General features: G+C 45.2%; 1 long non-coding RNA gene and 1 pseudogene across 1 annotated transcript; one reads left to right on the forward strand and one right to left on the reverse strand.

Annotated features, from left to right (window-relative positions):
• Positions 1-330: 330 nt before the first annotated feature.
• Positions 331-11,345, forward strand: LOC113830913. The gene is made up of 5 exons (XR_003484188.2): positions 331-740; positions 837-947; positions 3,373-6,375; positions 9,468-9,622; positions 10,072-11,345. It is a non-coding gene; the product is annotated as an uncharacterized LOC113830913 (long non-coding RNA).
• Positions 2,838-2,933, reverse strand: LOC113830914 (annotated as a pseudogene).
• Positions 11,346-12,917: the final 1,572 nt, after the last annotated feature.

Raw genomic sequence — 12,917 nt, forward strand, 5'->3', positions numbered from 1 at the left:
CAAACTTGTCCCCTGGAGAAGGGGAAGGGGTCACTATCCCTTGAGCAAATTGAGAACATGGGATGAGGGGGGAGGGAGCTATGAGAATGAGAAGGGAAGAAGAGGAAGGATGCAGAGGTCATGAGGGAGCAGAAAGGTTGAGTCAGCTGTAGATTAGAAGAAAGGACATGTGATTGGTAGGGTTTTAGTTGGGGGGTGGTAGGGGAGGAAAAGAGGGAGAAGGGAACTGGGATTGTCATGTAAATCAATCTTGTTTGTAATTCAAATTTAAAAAAGGAAAAAAATAATTACCTGCTTCTTTGGTAACTGCTATGAAATTCAGAACAACTTTTATTTGTAAACATCTTTAAAACAAAGTTCATATAAGCAAATGCTAATATTTCAAAAAAAATTTTGGAACAATCCATTGACACGTGACATTTAATGGGCATTTAAAACATTTCCTTCTACATTGGATTCTCTCCTGTAAAGCTAAAAAGCAAGTTCTTCTTTTTATCCATGAGGGTGCCTGTTAGGGTTGGAGGGTAAGAGACACAGCCCATCTGTCTTTTTTCACTCCTCCCACTCAGTGTGCTAACCTCTTCGGCAGAGCAGGACCATGGGAACAATAGAAACACTGGGTTTTCTAAAACTGCGCTCTGTAAAGGATTGATTGGTGACTTGACAAAAACTACATCTGCTTGACATTCTCTGGAGAAATGCACAAGGCCACACAGAAAAATATCCCCTACTTCCAAGAGGTCAGCCCATCTTGTTTCTGCTTTGTCCTGGGGACTAAAATGACCTTCTTATGAGACACTGCAAGGACCAATTTTCCTTACTTGCTTTTTGGACAGGATTTCTCTATGCAGCACCCACTGTCCTAGAGTACACTGTGTAGACCAGGTTTGCCTCCTGAGGCCTGGCATTATAGATGTACAACACCAAGTCGGCTTGCCTCTCTGAAGGTATGACAATTCTCTTAAAGAGCCCCCAGAACCGCAGTTTTTCTAAGCAGGCTTAATGATATATATACCTTTTTACATTTGTTTATTTCTGTGTGGATGAGTGTTTTGTTCTCATGTGGGTATGTGTACCATGGGCATGCCTGGTGCCCTTAGGAGTCAGAAGAGGTCATGGTTGTGAGCCATCGAGTAGGTGCTGGGAACTGAACTCCGGTCTTCAGCAGGTGCTCTTAACTGCTGAGCCATCCCTCCAGCCACCAAGTGTGAATTTTAAGAACATTTTTTGGCAGTCCCATGATCACATTTACCTTCCACCACCTTCCCACCCTCCCTGCAACCCCAGCCTTGCGCGGCTGTCACAGCTGCTGTGTTGATGATTGTAGTGGTCAAGTCATACCCAGGTGACAGAGTCCCACTGCACTCTTCCACAGACTTTCCACCCCGTCTTCCACAGTGTTCCTGGGCCTCAGGGAGGGTGACATAGATGTCCTGTTTGGGACTGAGTGCTCAGCAGTCACTTCATCTCAGCACTTTGGTCCCTTTATGAGTCCCTACTTTAATCACTTCCAAAAGAGGCTTCTCTGGCCAAGCCTGAGAGCCCCCCCCCCCCCCCCCCCCCCCGTGCATGGTTGCAAGCACAAACGATGAGAAGGCAGCTTAATTCCGTGTGTCTCCTTGGTGTAGCATTAGTAGAAGGTCCTCCCAAGGGCCCTGTGATTTCCTTCCCTAGCTATAGCGGTAGTTCAATGACAGCACCGACTCTGTCATCCCTTCTGTGAAGTAGGCCTTAAATCCAAGCTGGCAAGGGTTGGGTCCCCCAGAACATTCATACCACCATGGTCCTGCTGTGGGTCTCTAGCCGGGCAGATCAGTACTGCAGAGTGCTGGGTGGGGTTGTTAGTGACGTTTCTTCCCTGGCAGCCTGCATAGTACCATCCAGCTCTGTGATGCCAGACAGAGGGGAAGGAGCTCAGCTCCAGCTTGGTTTCTGTGTCCTGTATCCAGAGTGTGGGTGTCTTCAGCAATCAGCTCTTACTGTCCAGTTCTGCAGGGCATACGAGAGCAATGGGGATGGACTGTGTTGTGTCAGGGGCTGTCTGCAGGCTTCCTCACCAACAGCCCATGGGGCAGTATCCTGTTGTTGTTGTCATTTTTTTTTATTCTTTGTTCTTTGGGCTCTTTTGGGGGCCTGCCACCCAGCTCCCAAATAAATCACACATGGAGACTTAATTCTTATTTACAAATGCCCGGCCTTAACTTGGCTTGTTTCTAGGCAGCTGTTCTTAAATTATTATCCCGTATACCTTTTGCCTCTGGACTTTTACCCCTTTCTATTTTGTATATCCTTTCTTTCCTCTTTTTCTGCAGCTGGCTGTGTAGCTGGGTAACTGGCCCCTCAGTCCTCTTCCTACTCTTGCTCCTTGCTTCCCCAGCACCCTTTTTCCTCCTATTTATTCTCTCTCCTGCCAGCCCCACCTGTCCTTTCTCCTGCTTTGCTATTGGCCGTTCAACTCTATTAGACCATCAGGTGTTTTAGACAGGCAAAGTAACACAGCTCCACAGAGTTAAACAAATGCAGCATACAAGAATGGGACACATCTTTGCATTATTAAAACAAATATTCTGCAGCATAAACAAATGTAACACCTCTTAAAATAATGTTCTACAACAGTATCCCTCACTTGGCAAGAGGGTTTTGGATCCCAGTGACTTCTGGGAGCAGTACTGATGGCTCATGCAGTTTCTCCATCCAAATATCGCCTTAAATTTTTTTAAGTTAGCTTAGTTATAAGGGAGTGGGTTTCTAAGTATTTTTTGCATAGTGCTAATTTTTGTTGACTTTCCTTTAGCCCCTCTGCCCCCTAGTTTTATCCCCTTCTACTTCCAAGTGAGAAAAACACGGAGTACCCCACAAATGTCGCCTTGTGCAGGAGCCATGCCGGTCTTCTTTGTTTTGTTCCAATTTCACTGTTTGTGCTGCAGAAGCAGATATGGAAATGGGAATTTTTGTATGATGTTTAGGCATCTGAGAAGGCAACCACGGTACGAATCTTGGGATTTCCTGAAGTCTTTCTTCAAATCTCTCTTCAGGTCTGCAAGCGGTCTGTGGTAAGAAAACCTGGAGGCTCACAGGGTCCATGGTCTCCTGCCTTCCTTTTCATTTGGTTTGGTCACACGCTTGAGAGGGTTTTTAGTTTTTAGTCTGAGACGGGCTCCCTAGGCCACCTTGACTGGCTTGGAATTTTCTATGTAAAATGGTATGGCCTCAAACGCAGAGCTCCACCTGCCTCTGCATCCTGATTACTGGGATTAAAGGCGTGCGCCACTGTGCCTGGCCTTTCTTGAGTTTTACTCAGAACCGATACAATACTACTTCCAGTATGATCCGTAAAACCTCTGCCATCTGCGGTGTTCTCTTTTCTTCCAGGCCGGCTGGGAAGATGAGTCCCAGGAGAACCGTGGAAACCCCATGTTGCACAAGGGCGGGGCCTCCATCTCTTCCCCTTCCCTGACCGGCTGCTCTGCCAGCTTCTTCACATGTTCTTTACTGTTTTTTGAGCAAGAAATGAACTTCTGCTGGGTCTGTTGGCATGCTTTTCCGTATCTGTGGGCCATTTGGATCTTTTGTACTCTGTAGTAGCACTTACTTGGATATTAATAGTCATACACTCTAAGTGATTTCCCGGTTTCTTATTATATTTGAAACTTTTAAGATGGTGTCTTTGTTATTTTTACCTTTATGAAGCATCTGCCAATCTTTTGTCTTCACCCTGAGACAAATCTTCCTACTTCAAGGTTGGACATACAGCCTCTTCATTTTCTTCTGCATACAAATGTGTGGACAAAGCAGAGACAATCAAGGTCCAGCCAGCTCTCAGCCCTCCCTCAGTCAGCACCCAGCCAGACTTGAAACCCAGCTTGCCTTGGGATTGAGTGTAGTCGTGCTTTTAACAGAGCTCTGCCGAAAGGAGTGTGTCGAGAATAGAAAGGCAGTGTTTGGGGCTGGCCTGGCTCGTATACTCCTCTCTGTTGTCTGACTGGGAGGCTGACGAGTCGTCTGCTGAAGATGGAGGGACCTGGATATGGAAATAACAGGAGCAGACATTGGTGCCTTACACACCGCGGTGAAGGCGAATGGTAGCCATTGCTGCTTTCGGCACACCTTGTTTTTTCGCCAGTTCTGAAAGTGACACAGAGGATGACAAAAGCTCGGATTGCAGAAGATGGATGAAAGCCATTTTAACTAGCACAACAGTTTGCGGCTACGAGAACGGCTCCGTGAGTGTAGAAGCCGCTCCTCACCAACCATGCGGTCACGATGCATCTAACGAGACTGGGCACTAATGGCCCTGGGAACAATGAGGCAAATTACCAAGTTCCACTAAAATGTTTCTCCACTTATCTTCAATTATTCAGACCCAATCTAATTTCCTTCAAAATTAAATGCGGTGGCTCCAGTTAACTTGTGCGACTGAACGTTTAACAACTGTCCCTGCACGTGACTTTGCTGAGAAAGGACGGGCAGGCTACTCCACATCGGCTCTGAAACACAGCAGTTCCCTGGACATGTTAAGACAGCGGGTCACAGAAGGCGCATAGCTGGGCATTGTCCCCGAATGCTAAGACTTAAGGAGTCTCTAAACTACCCTCTTCCCAACTGTGCTGCCCTCCAGCCATCTAACCGCTTCTTCAGCAGCTACCCCAAGCTCCTGGCCACTTTTGTCTAAACCACTAGGTACCTGGACACAGACAAAGCAAAGACCTGAGGTGAAAGTCTGGGAGGACAGAGCACTTAGGAGTAACATGCACATTCGGTTTTCACAGGCAGCTGTCACAGAGCTGTCACCCACAGCTGGATGTCGGGGAGGGGGGCGCACTTCTGGGATCTACATCCAGGAGCCAGGCACAGCTAGTTGTCAGGGAAGAACGGTGAATAGCTTGGTGCTCCTCCCAGCTGGGCTTCTGTGGACGTTAGGGGCCACTGACCTGAGTGCCTCCTAGTTCTCCTCTCCTTCTTTATCTCCTGTTGCTTTTTCTGTAACCTGCTCTTTCCTGGTCTCTTTGTTGCCCTCTGGGGTCCCAGCTGCATTATCATCTGTCTTTGGAAAAATTGCATTTAGTAGAACCAGAACTGTCCCATTTAATAGTGTTCCCGTGGGAACAACCCGCCTTAATGAAGTTATGAGTGTTTTGGGTGGTGTGACTTTTTCTTCAGAGGGCATGAGTTGATCTCATCAGAAGGGACGATCTACTTGTTTTAGTCTTCAAAGGCCTGTGCAGCCCTCACACGCAGCCATTTCTCTGCTTTCTATGGAAGAGGCCCACACTAAATGAATAATTGCAAGTCATTTGGCATTAGATTAACATTATGATTTATTTTATCAATTGCTATTAGTTTGTACTTGCAGTATTTCCCTAGAGTACACAACAAACTCTTCTAAGTCCAACTAGAGACACCTAGGGCTGGAGATGAAGCCAAAGGGAAATGAAGACCGTTCCCAAAGTAAAAAATTCAACATGCAGTCAGTCAGTACGCACTGCTGTCTTCCTGTAGCCAGCCAAAGAGAGTTTCGAGGGTTTTGGTGTGGAGGTGCCAGCTTGTAACCCCGACTCAGGATCCAGGGCACAAGATTGCCTTTAGTTCAGACCCAGGCGTGTCACCCTAAGAAGCCCAGCAAGGGCTGCACAGCAAGACCTCATCTGAGAAAACAGACAAACAAACAAAGAAAACCAGAGGAAACAGCATAAAGAATTGGGGAGGACCAGCAGCCCTGGCTTCCCGCTGGACGTACTGTGCCTTTTGGTGGCCAAATGCCCTTTGTCCAGTGTGGAACTTTGTCAACCATGGCCACTGCTGTGATGGCTCACAGTGTGCCAAGAACAATACTTAAGACCTCTACAGGGTTTATCTCATTTAACCCCCATGGGACCTGCTGTGTCTGTTTTCAAGAGGAGGTTCAGAGAGGTTGATTATCCCACCCAAAGTCACATGACCTCTCGTGACCTCAGCTTTGAAGATCTGCTGCCTGTCTTCTTCTTCCTCTTCCTTCTTCTTCTGCCCTTCTGGTTTTCTGAGACAAGGTCTTACCTGTAGCCCAGGCTGTCCTGGAACTCACTATGTAGACCAGGTTGGTCTCAAACTCTCCTGGGTGCTGGAATCAAAGGCGTGCCACCATGCCCAGCTGCTTGCGGCTTGTGTTCCTAAATCACCCTCCCTCCCCCACACCATTGCCTCTGGTGAAGACCGACTGTCAGGCCACGATTTCTTTGTAGAAAAATAAACTGGGAACTTCTGGGCATTTAAAAAGTGGATCTGAGTGCCACGTTGGATGTGAAGAAAGCCAGAGTTGTTATGGTTGTGTTCCCCGGCCTGAGAAATGAACTGGCTCCTTTCACCAGGACGGTCTGAGGAACAATGAAGCTACAAACGGTACCGGACACATGTAAACACAGTTTTTGTTTGTTTTTTCTTCTGTGAGAACCTCACACTGTAGATCTGGTCTGGGTCTCGCTGCGTAGCCCAGGCTGGCCTTAAACTCTTGAAAATCCTCCCACCACAGCCTCCCAGGTAGGAGGCTAAGTATAAAAGGCAGAATAACTTTGTGTGGCTGTGATCTGATCCCAGGGCCTGGCTGTGGGTCTAATTCTCCAGGGTTGCATATCCCCTTTGCCCGTGCCTCGCCCCCCCCCTCCTGCCTGCACGCATGTGGTGCACCACTTCCTGCAGTGCCCAGAGGAGACATCTGCTTCTCTGGGTAGGGCTTACAGATGGTTGTGAGCCGTCATGCCGTCATGTGGGTGTTAGGAATTGAACCAGGGTCCTCTGGAAGAGCAGCCCTTAACGGCTCTAATCACAGAGCCATCTCTTCAGCCCCCACTGATGTGTTTCTTGCTCTATGTCTCTGCTAAGAGGTTGCTCTGGTAGTAATCCCTGCAGCCCCCAGTCAGCTGCCTACACACACCTCAGTCCTAAGACAGGAAGCTGTAGTTAGGCTTTCTAGACATCGAAACTATTTTGTTCTTGTCTTCCGAGTTCATTCAATGCCCTGCGCTTGGCAGGCCCTCTGTCCTCTGGCCCTCCAGGTATATTGCCAAAAACTCGGTGTCATTTGACCCCATCTGTGACCTTTGGCACACCCCAGTTTGTGTCCTCTGAGGGAAACTCCTCAATACAAATTCTTTGTTTGGTCCTAGCATCTGCCCCGTTTCTCACCTGCCTTTATACTGCTGAATCTTTAACTTAGTCACAAAGGTCAGCAACTATTCCGTGTCAGTCATAGCAGCCAAGAGCAATGTTTACTAAAGTCAATTTTTTTCCTTCCAGACTTTAATGTTGTGCATGTGTGTGCGCCTGTGTGCTTGTGGAGGCCTGAGGCTGATGTTGGGTGTCTTCCTCCATGACTTTCCACCTTATTTACTTATGTTTCTTAGGCTCTTCCTGAGCCGAGTTCACCAACTGGCTAGACAATCTGGTCCCAAGCCCCAGGTCTGCATGTCTCTTCACAGACTCCACTGACGTTGCAGACCAGGGCTGCATCTGGCATTTGTGTGGTGCTGGAGGCCTGAACTCAGGTTCCCGTACTTGGCAGGCAAGCATATTCCCACCTGAGCCATCTCTTTAGCACTTTCTTTTAAATGCTAAATGCAATTTATTTTCTAACACATACATAAAACATACCAGTACACATGGTCACGGGATAAAGTTGTATCTTGATACATGTCTGTCTGTTTTCCAGGTGTTTGAAATGCACAACATATTATACCCATCTGTGGTCATCAGGTTTCTGGCAGTGAACTCTCCTAGTCCCTATGAATTAGCTGCTCAACAGCCTGAGAGAGCCACCACCCTCCCCTCAGCTGCCATGAGAGCAGACCTCTCAGGTGTGCCTGAGGGCCTGCAGCAGTTACCTTTCTGTACCTGACTTAGATTCCAGCCAGGTTGTTAGAAATGACAGGGACACTTTTTTTTTTTTTGTAATTTTTTTTTTGTAATTGAATTGCATTCCAGTGTGTGTGTGTGTGTGTGTGTGTGTGTGTGTGTGTGTGTGTGTGTCCCACTCCCCCCACTTTGGTTTTTCAAGACCGGGTTTCTCTGTATAGCCTTGGATATCCTGGAACTTGATATGAAGACCAGATTAAAGGCTTGTACCACCACCTGCCTCTGCTTCCAAGTGCTGGGATCAAAGGCATGTACCACCACTGTCCAGTTACTTATTTGCTCTTAAAAATACCTTTGTTAAAGTCTTAGGAATGCAGTTGGCTGTGTTTTCCAGGTGGGCTCTATCATTAAGGAGCAAGGTGGGGCTGTCATACTGGCTCAGGGGGTAAAGGTGACCACTGCCAAGTCCAACAATCTGGGTTAGGTCCCTAGAACTCAAGGCAGGAAGGTGAGAACCAGCTCTCTTTTGCTGTCCTCTGACCTCCACACATGTACCCCGGCATGCATGCACATAAAATAAATAAAATAAGAATAAAAAGGAAGCAAGGTTGGTATTGATGGTTTTGTCTGGCCCTTAAGTTTATGTTAGAGTTTTTCCTGGCATTTTTTTTTCCTGGAGTATCATAAGCAAACAACAAATAAAAGGGGCAAAATGTTTGGTGATCAGAAAATAGTCTCCAAGGACCATGCTCTCCTGCTGCAGTTCTGCAGTTTGTTTGCAGCTGAAGGCTGATGGTTTGTGCAACCAGCCTCTGAATTCAGCACAGAAGTGAATGATTGGGCTTCAAAGTGGCATTGATTAATTATTGCAGAAATTTCAATCAGAGATAGCAGTTTGAATTTCCCTTCACTACTTCTGTTTCAGAGGCCACGTGACCCTTTGAGAGTCAAGATGAAACAAAACTGACTTTGATTAGTTTCAAAGCATTGCTCTGGTCTTCTCTACACCCTCCAAGTCCAGGGCCTGGCAAATATCCTTCATTAAGCAAACATTTATGGGCTGCCAGCCCTGTTCCTCTACTGGGGAGGGCAGTGGACAGACAGCAGAAAGCAGCTCTTGTTTCTTTGCATCAGTTGATGTGAACTTACCACAGGCTCTCTGATTCTATCCAGACAGCGTTTTGTAACACGAAAAATAAAAGACCCAGAGACTGATATTGGGGTTCAAGCTTCAAGCTGAAGATCAGAAAAACAAAGCAACTGGCCACTAGCTCTCACCTCTAGCTCAGGCTGAAAGGGCTGATCCACATACGAGCTCTTCACCAAGTCTCAAACTGCTGCCTCTCCTCAGCGTGGCTGGAGAACGAATGCCTCTCTGAGACCTTGCATCTGTCTTATATACTTCCCTAATGTTGGGATTAAAGGTGTGAGCTATAATTCTCTTTTAGACTGATTCACTGTTGTGTAGATCTGGGTGGCCTTGGACTCAACAGAGATCCGGCTACCTCTTAATCGTGAGTCCTAGGATTTAAGGTGTGTGCCTGGCTTCCGTGGTTTGTGGCTGACTTTGCTTTCTGAATCCTCAGGCAAGCTTTAATAAGTCATAAACAATACCTCACCACAGAATTTCCTTTTTCTTGCAGAAAACACACAACAATGGGGTCCATGGCATTTTCAGAGAACTGGTGTGGTTCTTGTTGGAGAAATTCTCTCTCAAAACAAGAGTCCAATGGCTGAGACTCTTGGTGATAAATAGCTTGCTGTGACAGAGGAACCATCCTGCTCCCCCACCCCAGTGGTAAGAAAGACATGCATTTCTGAGAGCATTGTGAAATGATTTAGTTTCCCAATACATTATCGTGAATTAGTGAAATTGGTTATGGACTTAATTATGCTTTTCTAAAAAAATGTTTTTAGTCTGCTCTCAAACATTTTGAAGTGGACCTTGATTACAGTTACCAAATTGTATGTAAGTGCCCTGCGCTCATCACGGAAGGGCCACAGGTGGAATGTAGCGGGGCTGGAAGGGAGGGTAATGGAAAAATCCACGGCTTGTGTTTGCTACTTAAATGTCATGGTCGGGTAAATGGATTTCTCTACTTCCCGGGACCGCTTCTGCTGCATTAGCCGGGCAGCAATTAGTGGGACGAAATCGCCCAGGAAATGGGCTTGCTCGACCACGTGGTTCATCTTTTTATTGTGCAAAACAGAAGAAATTGCTTCTAATCAATCCACTTCAACTTTCAGTCGGAAAATTATTTACCATCCCATCAGCTGAAGTACCGAAGACATGTTCTGTTTGAATTAACTGGGGGAAGAGGGACTCGTGTCAGTCAGCGGGCTGCGATGATGGCAGCCGCAGTCTCACGAGGCAGACAAGAAAGAGACAGCATTATCCCTGGCGTCCTTGCCCAACTGATTGGTGCTTTTAGGGTAATTAATCCTCGTTTCAAGTATAATTGGACTCTTATTGATCGAAGCAGCAACGTACGATGTGGCCCATGGAACACAGAAAGACAGACTTCCTTCCCAGCAGAACACGGTTAATTTGAACTCCAGATCTTTCGCATTTCATTCACACACTTGAGCAAGCCCCCTGCTTTGCAACTGATTTAGGCTGTAATGTTTTGTGAGCTTAGATGAGAATTTATTGTTATTTTTTCTTCAGGAACATAGATTATCAGGGAATTTTCACTGACTTCCGCTTTGCTTATCAGTTCAGGCACCAGCTTTCCAAAGCTGAGTGAGTCACGCTGCAATGTTCTAATGAATTTCAGATAGTGTGAATTAAACATTGACAAACATCTGAGAAAACAAAACTACGTGTGAATTACAAGGGTAGATACATTAAAATTGTGGTTTAACACAGCTACCTTCATTAAAGAAAAACAAAACAAAAAACCCTAACAGCTCAGGCTGAGCAGCTAGGGATGCTGTGTGAGCAGGAGCCAAAGGACCAGCGAAGGGGGTTTGTGGGAAGTAGCTCCTGAGGTTCATTCAGAGTCTGTGCTGGGACCTTTTGTGTGAGAAACTGTGCCTTCATGTCAGGGAAAGGTGCCTGGGCCATAGCTTCAGATGAGATACACAGTGTTTTTCTCTTCAAAGGCTAGAGATTACCACTGCAGCAAGAATGCAAATTTCTAAACAGATGATCATGACAGATGAGAACAAAAAGTTGAAATAAAAATTTTCAAGTTCTAATTACTCTTATCAGCTAAATCCAAATCATCTCAGTATGTGAGACACACACACACACACATACACACACACCCGCACACATGCACACGCACACGCACACGCACACACACATGCACACGCACACACAAACACATAGACACATGAATTTTTTATCTGTTTAGTGGCTGTACATAAATTTACTGATATTTTAAGTATCCTCTGCCACCCCACAGTCCCTCAGTCAGCACTCTGCTGACCACTTATGCCAAAGCCTGGTGGGACTTCTGGTCCAACCCCCCCAAAAAGATATCACCATGTATCCCCCCTTTTTTGTCTAAAATTTAGAAAAGGTTCTAACTAATATAAGAAAAACTATATACAATAAGTATAACTATATACAATATATATAGGCAATAAGTACATCAACAATGTCTAGTCCATCAGCATTTGACAAATTCAGAGAAAACACTCCATTATCTACTCTTTCTTGATGAGTCCAAAGTCTTGTACCTAATTTACTTTCTACTCTAATTTGCACTAACAGGTTATCTTCTAATGTCTTTCAAACCCTTTACACTTAACACATCTTTAGTGAGTTTCTTTACTGAGTCTGGTAAACAAGGAAAAGTATATCTCTATTATTGAGTCTTCTACTCCCAAAGAGACCAGAAAAGGAAGTAATATTAACTGAGTAAACAGGAAGTGCAGGCAAACGACTTCCGAAAAGTGTGAGAAATGACAGAAACTGCTGGCTGCCTGCACAGCCACCCAGGACTGCTCTGCCACACTGGAGCATCCATCTTTGGTCTATAGGCCGAGCATGTCTGACAGACGTTTCTGTGAACCAGGATATTCTGAAGGACAGGGCTGCCTTGTCTTGGCAAGGTTTGCAGTCACTGTTTTTCATGTTCTGCTAGTCCAATTTGGACAGAATACTCTCAGCAGTTGAGGCAAGGGCACTTTCTTGCCCAAGGGCTTACTTTTATCGCAAAGAACTCAAACTCCACATGGAGTTTCTTCAATGCCCATCATCTTCTCTGAAGTAGATTGTTGCTGCCAGGAGAAGACACGTCTCATAGTCATAAAACAAGAAACTCTGTTATTAAAACGTGTTAAATGCCATATTCTGTAAATCTCTGAATATTTGAAGACCATCTGTCTTTCTAAAATATCTGTTTAACCTTGTAAGCATACCTAATGTGACTACAAGTTCGATTGTAATAGTTGACTAATTACTAAACTACATTTCCTTATTATCCCATATAGTTGATAATAATAACTTTCAAGGACTAGAAATTTGTATTACATTGTTAAATGAGCTTTATAGGTACAATACCTTGAACAATATTAGAAACATGTGCGCAGTATGTTTTAGCAAAATTAATCTCAAATTTGTATCAATATACATTTGTATACAGTATATAAAAATCCAATCCAATGTAAAATATTTAAAACTAGTAGTTGCTTTTAAAGAGTAGATTCAATAATTTACCTTTTAATCTCATCATAATCTACCCTCCCTTTTTTCTTTTCAGGGTAGATTCAGTAATCTACCCTTTTTATACTATTATATCTAGATGCCTCTTATTTTCAAAACAAAAACCTTGAATATAATTCCATTTGTTCAAATTTCTTCCTGATCATAAACAACAACATTTTGTAACAAATCCCCCTAAACAATGACAAATATCCATAACGCAGCGAGTGACCAAAATCCACCCACCCTACCTCTTGAGAATGTGGGCACTGTGTTCTTAAAGTTACTTCCTGCTGTGGGGGGGGCAATGGCATCTTTAGGGGATCCTGAAAAGATAGTTTGGGTTAATTGTCAAGCTGTATCATTTGTTGTCCAGTCTCTGCATGATGGGCAAGTCCAAGGCTTCTTTCAAGTGCTGGCTAACGTAGTCTGTGAGGCA

This window comes from Cricetulus griseus, chromosome 3, assembly GCF_003668045.3.
Source record: "Cricetulus griseus strain 17A/GY chromosome 3, alternate assembly CriGri-PICRH-1.0, whole genome shotgun sequence".
Lineage (NCBI taxonomy): Eukaryota > Metazoa > Chordata > Mammalia > Rodentia > Cricetidae > Cricetulus > Cricetulus griseus.